Raw genomic sequence first — 6,000 nt, 5'->3', positions numbered from 1 at the left:
TCTTATTTCCGCTGTTCATGGAAATTTCGAGTCCGATTTACTTTATATCTATGTAGAGTTATTGTACTATTGATTGGTTATATCTAATAGATACAAAAATATATCTGTGGTAAGAAGAGTGCAGATGTCGGTCTTTAGTGGAATGCCTAGTAGTTAATGGATGATGGATCTCGTGGCTAAAGAGTTTAGTCAGCCATTCACGTACCGTTGGAGCTTCGAGCCATAGGTCCATAAGGTCCCCTTGGTAGCTCAACAGGTTCAAGTTGAGAATTAGTTTTTGGGTCAGTTTGAAGTGTTCAAATTGATAAGAGGGAGTTTGATTATATATGATATGATTGAACTGGTCAATTATATATGATATATTTGACATGACGTATGAGATACATTAATTAGAGAAAAATGATATAAATATGAATTATATCTAGTGGAGGAGAAAAAGATTATGGTTAATGTATTGCATATGATGTGATATTAAACCATAGGTTATAAATATAATATGGTTATATTTATTTTTTAATTTTAACAATTATAGAATAATTGTGCCGGTTTTTTCTCCGTAACCGATTGAGATAGTGGGAGGTTACATTCAGTTTTCGTAACTGAAGGATAAAATGAAAATTGTTCTCATTTTGTAAAGAATCAGACGTTCGATCACCGAATTGTGTATACTCCCTATCGCATAACAAACTGAGAGCCTACACGACAGTTCAAAGTTTCTAAACGATCGTATACACACGGGTGGTTTACTAAATGATCGCATAGGTTTTACTAAACAATCGTCTAGCTTTTTCCTACACGATCGTACGCCTGAGCATTTACTAAACTATCGTCTATACGATCTTGCCCCTTTAACTAAATGATCGTGTACCTTTACCTAACGATAAGCATCGTTATATGATAGACACCCTATATCTCCCACTTGCTTGGTCGTGGTAAACGATCGCCTTTGCCTCCTTCCCTCTACCAAATCCAACAGAGCCCACAATTCCTAGATTCTCATTCCGAGAATACCGATGGTTTCGAGTGGTAGTGTCTTCCTTGCTGCCGAGTTCGTGGGTAGACGACCATGATTTGGTGGACGATTGCTTGGATGATCTCAGCAAGAGCGAGAGGTGCAGTCCGTTCGACGAGAGTGAAATTTCTGTGAAGAAGGGTTTTTCAACTGGTATGTATCTTCTCTCTTTCTTGTTTGAAGTTCAAAGCATGCCTGTAATTTGTTGTTAAATGCATATCTTGTCTGTTTGATTGTGAATGCAGTAATTCTGTCACAATGAGTTTGGAACGATCTTGCTTCCGCTTAGAGGTACTCTTTGAAAAGAGTTCCTTTAATAATGGTTCTAAACTTTTGTGATTGCTGCATTATTATCGCAATTGATCAATATGGCTGGTACCGGCTTTTCCCATAGGGGAATCTTTGATAGCAGACTTCTAAGCTAACCTGCTTCTTCATTAGCTATTGCTAGTGCTATCATTTATGACTCCATTGTAGATTGGGCTAAAATAGTTTGTTTCTTGGACTTCCAAGAGACAACTCCGTCTGCTATATTAAAGATATAGCCACTTGTAGCCTTACAGATGAAGCGAAGCCAGCAACACCAAACTTAACCTCGAAGATGAGGCGGAGTTAGCTGCACCAGACTTAATCTTGAAGCTGAGGAGGAACCAGTTGCACCATATTTGACATGTGAGGGAGTCAGCTGCATTGGACTTGACCTTGCATATATGATAAATTCAGCCAGACCGAACTTGACCTTGTATATGTGGCAGACTCAGGCAAACCAAACTTAATCTTTTAGATGTGGCACAGCCAGGCAGACCAGACTTGGTTTTTCAGATGAGGTGGAGCCAAGCAGACCAGACTTGATCTCGAAAATGGAGCGCTAGGCAAACCTTGATCTTTCAGATGAGGCAAAGCCAAGCAAACCAGACTTAATCTCGCATATGAGGTCAATCCTCCAAACTTAGATTTAATGAAGCATTGACCAATCTTTTGAACTTGAATTTGATGAAGCATCGAAAAACCTTCGAACTTGAATTTGAAGAAGCATCGATGTAGCCTCTAACCTTAAATTTTAGAAGCATCAGAGAAGCCTTCAAACTTTTGAGAAGCATCAATGAAACCTCTGAATTTGATTTTGAAGAAGCGTTGATCAAAACATCAACAGAGCCTCTAAGTTTGATTTTGTAAAAGTAATAGAGAAGCATTCTAACTTTCAAGGAAGCATCAGTGAAACCTCTGAATTTGATTTTGAAGAAACGTTGATGAAATCATCGACGAAGCCTCTTAACTTAGTTTTGTAGACGCGACATTGAAGTTTTCAAACTTGAGTTTGAAGATTTTTTTTTACTAGACTGAACTTAAAGTTCCCTTCTTTATAATGGGTAAGGATCAAGTCATAACATAGTCCAATGTTTTTTTATAATGCTACTAAACTTAAATCTCTTTAAGTTGCCTACGTACCTTTGTAATGAATAGAGATCAAGTAATAATGTTGTTCAAAAGATTTTTTTTCCTTTTTTTTTACTGGTGTTCTACTTTAAAGCTCATGTGGGCTAGGAGTTTTTTTTCACATTTAAACTTCAGAAGTTCTTATTTCATCATGGCTTATATCATCTTCTTTATTTGTAGGATTCGTCAATATGATGAATTTTGGTTTCACCATCAAGGAACCTTCTATATTTATGTTAACAGACAACTTCCTCTTCATGCTTGAAAGGACACAATTGTGAATCTTCTCATTGTTGTTTTCTTCATGAAATGGTTTTTCCTTCAAGGTTTTCATCTTTATTTCATGTTGATTTATTTTCATTTGGAGATGATCAAAAGGAAATGTTGAAGGTCGATCTTTATTTGATGTAAAGATACTTCACCTTTTGAAGGCTGCATTTTGAGTGGAGGTAGATGCTAAACATTGATCTTCTTCTTTTGTTTTAGTCATACCATATTTTTGGATGACTGAAGATCGAGTAGCTGAAGGCTTGATACAATCGAAGACAGAAGTACTCTGCTCAGTTTCTTTTGAACAATCAACTTCTTCAGCAGTTATGTGATTGTTGTTGGAAAATTTTGAGCATTCTATAAATGGTGACTCCCTTTTTTATGTCTTGACGTTGGAATATAACGCAATACTAGAGGGCTTGGAGCTTTCTGGTCTTTTAAAATTTTAGTTCTTGCAAAGCTAGTGGGTGCCTCACTATTTTGAGAGTTAGAAGTGCTTGCCCCTTCACATGACTTTTTTTTTTTTTTTTTTTGTCTTCCTGCGACTTCAGCTTTGGATTATCCTCACTTTTTATTAGAGGGGTTTTTGTAGGCATAGCTTCTTTGAATTATCACTCTTCAAGTAAAACTTCACGTCTACAGAGTGAGACTCAACTTTAGAGAATGGGTTAGTGTCACACCCCGTTCCAGATTTCCCTTCTAACCTAGAACGAAGCGTGAAGATGTTAAACATCACTTCTCTCTATGACATCTAACGTCCCAACTCTTAACATTTCCAGTACTCAAGATCAAATCCAGACTTCCAAACACATTTCCAAAAAATAATCTATGTTCATTGACAAAGTTTAGGAATTTGATTCAGTTTAAATCACAATACTGTTTAAAGAGATTTACAGACCAAAAGTAAGGATTATTTTGAACAAAACCTCCCATGACATATAACTCACAAGTTCTAGCTGTTCTGGAATACTCTCAAATACATGCACAAACATTACAACAGATGTTTAACAACACTAGTGGTGTTTGACAGCTCAGCAGGCACCAGGAACTTGTCGTTACCTGGGGTGGGGAAAAACATAAAACATGGAAAGCATGAGCTAAAGCCCAGTGAGTGGAAGTTTAATATAAACCTAAGCGCTTTCTAAATCATCAATAAAGTTTATCAAATCATTCAGTAAACCTTTAAACAAAGTATAAAATATTTAACAGCATCTCAAACACGTGCTAGTAAAAAAGTGGCATGGTCAACTCTCGTAAGCACATTATAAAACATTTAGTCGTTATCAAAAAACCACACCAACTCTGTACCCAAATACTCGTTTACAATGTATACTCTGTACCCAAATACTCGTTTACGAAATCACAAGTTCATACGTGCACGTAGAGTTGCCTCAAGGCTAAGCATAGGTACACACCATAGGCCCAGGTTACTCTGGACTCCCTGGTATACTCTGGCCACATTTGACCCCGGTGGTAGCCCCCTGGTAGCCTGGGTAGCGCTACAGGCGCACATTCCTTTGGACTTTCATGTATACTCTGGCCACATCTAACCCCGGTAGCCCCCTGATTTCCTAGGCGATGCTACTGAAACACATTCAAGTAGCACGGGAAAATAACCATCTCTCAGGTATAAGAATTAGTAGTTTGAAACCACTTTCACAAACATTCAACATTTTTAAATTCAACATCAAGAGGTTTTCATATAAAACCATACAAGTCACAATTGTGTAAACTCTGATTCCAAACTACATTGTCATAAATCAAGTTCATATAAACCAATGAGAGTTCAGAAATCTTGATTTAAACATTTTTTAAATATTAGTCAAGTGAAACAGATCATGGCATCACATTTCATAAATCATAGAATACTATCATATATAATTACTTTCTATATCAAAACATTAAAAAGTAAACCACTCACTGTTAATCGGTTTCTCCACTCCCGTTTATCCTGAAATTATATTGATAATCCTCTAGTTATCCTTCACATGACCATAATCCAATTATTTGAAAATTAATCTTCAAGTATAACCTATAGTTTTTAATATTTCATCTCATGAAACTTATAAACCATAGCTATTTTTCTATTTTATGGTACTTAATGTAAATCATATTTACATTAATTCCTCCACTTTATGTATCTCACACATCACACTAATTATATCATATATAATTGAATTTCCTCTTGTTGAATACTTCAAACTAACCCTAAGAACTGATTCTCAACTTAAATCCATTGAGCTACCAAGGGGACCTTATGGACATGTAGCTTGAAGCTCCAACGGTACGTGAATAACTGATTAAACTCTTTAGTCACGGATCCACCATCCGTTAATTCTGGGCATTCCACTAAAAACCGACAGCTGCACTCTTCTCACTATAGATATATTTCTATGTCCATATCAACCAATCAACAGTGCGATAACCCTTCACAGATCGCTCGTAAGTACAACTGGGCCAATTTACCGTTTTGTCCCTGTAATTACATCTAACTCCTTAAGTACCACTGATTCCTCTAATGAATAATAAGTCATAGCATACTATGACTGGGTCCTCTCTTCCAAACAAAGGATGTGGCCACTATGTTCAAGACCCAGAATTAGCCCTAAAGGGAGTAATCTATCTACTTACCCCTACTTCAGGGAATGAGTGAATTCCCTCTTGTGTAACTAAATTCCCAGCTCCTTAATCACACAAATCCCTAAAAAGGTAGGCTTATTGAATTGACAATCTGGCCACACTCACCCATACTAATCAACGGCCCTCGTAGGTAGGAGTTCCCAAAATACTCAGGATTAAGGTCATGTCACCAATGGTCATTATAGTGACATGTAAGTTTCAATTATCAACGGTGTTATATAAAGAGACTAATCATCTCGTGGTTCGATCTTATACAAAATCTTTGTATAGGACACCCCCGCTCGCATGTCTCCACATGAATGGTTAGGATCAGACCACCTATAGTAGTTCACAACACTTGTAAACCTCGACAAAGCGGGTCGTATCCGTAGTGTCACCAGAATAAGGTATCCCTCCTATATCCTTATATACAGACCTTTTAGGTTATTACTTAAGGCATGATCCACTTGTATATGCTTAAGTTTACATACAATAACCACGGATCTTTGTTTATTAGATATGAGTAAATTCAAAATAAAATAACTCTTATTTTATTCATAAAAATGTATACAAAGTTTACAAACTACGAGACTCCAAGAGAATTAGGACACCAATCTTAACAATCTCCCACTTGTTCTAATGCCTCAGAAGACTAATATACA

This window comes from Benincasa hispida, chromosome 10, assembly GCF_027475165.1.
Source record: "Benincasa hispida cultivar pf3 chromosome 10, pf3_genome.v1.1, whole genome shotgun sequence".
NCBI classification, from domain to species: domain Eukaryota; kingdom Viridiplantae; phylum Streptophyta; class Magnoliopsida; order Cucurbitales; family Cucurbitaceae; genus Benincasa; species Benincasa hispida.
This window is presented reverse-complemented; position numbering follows the sequence as displayed.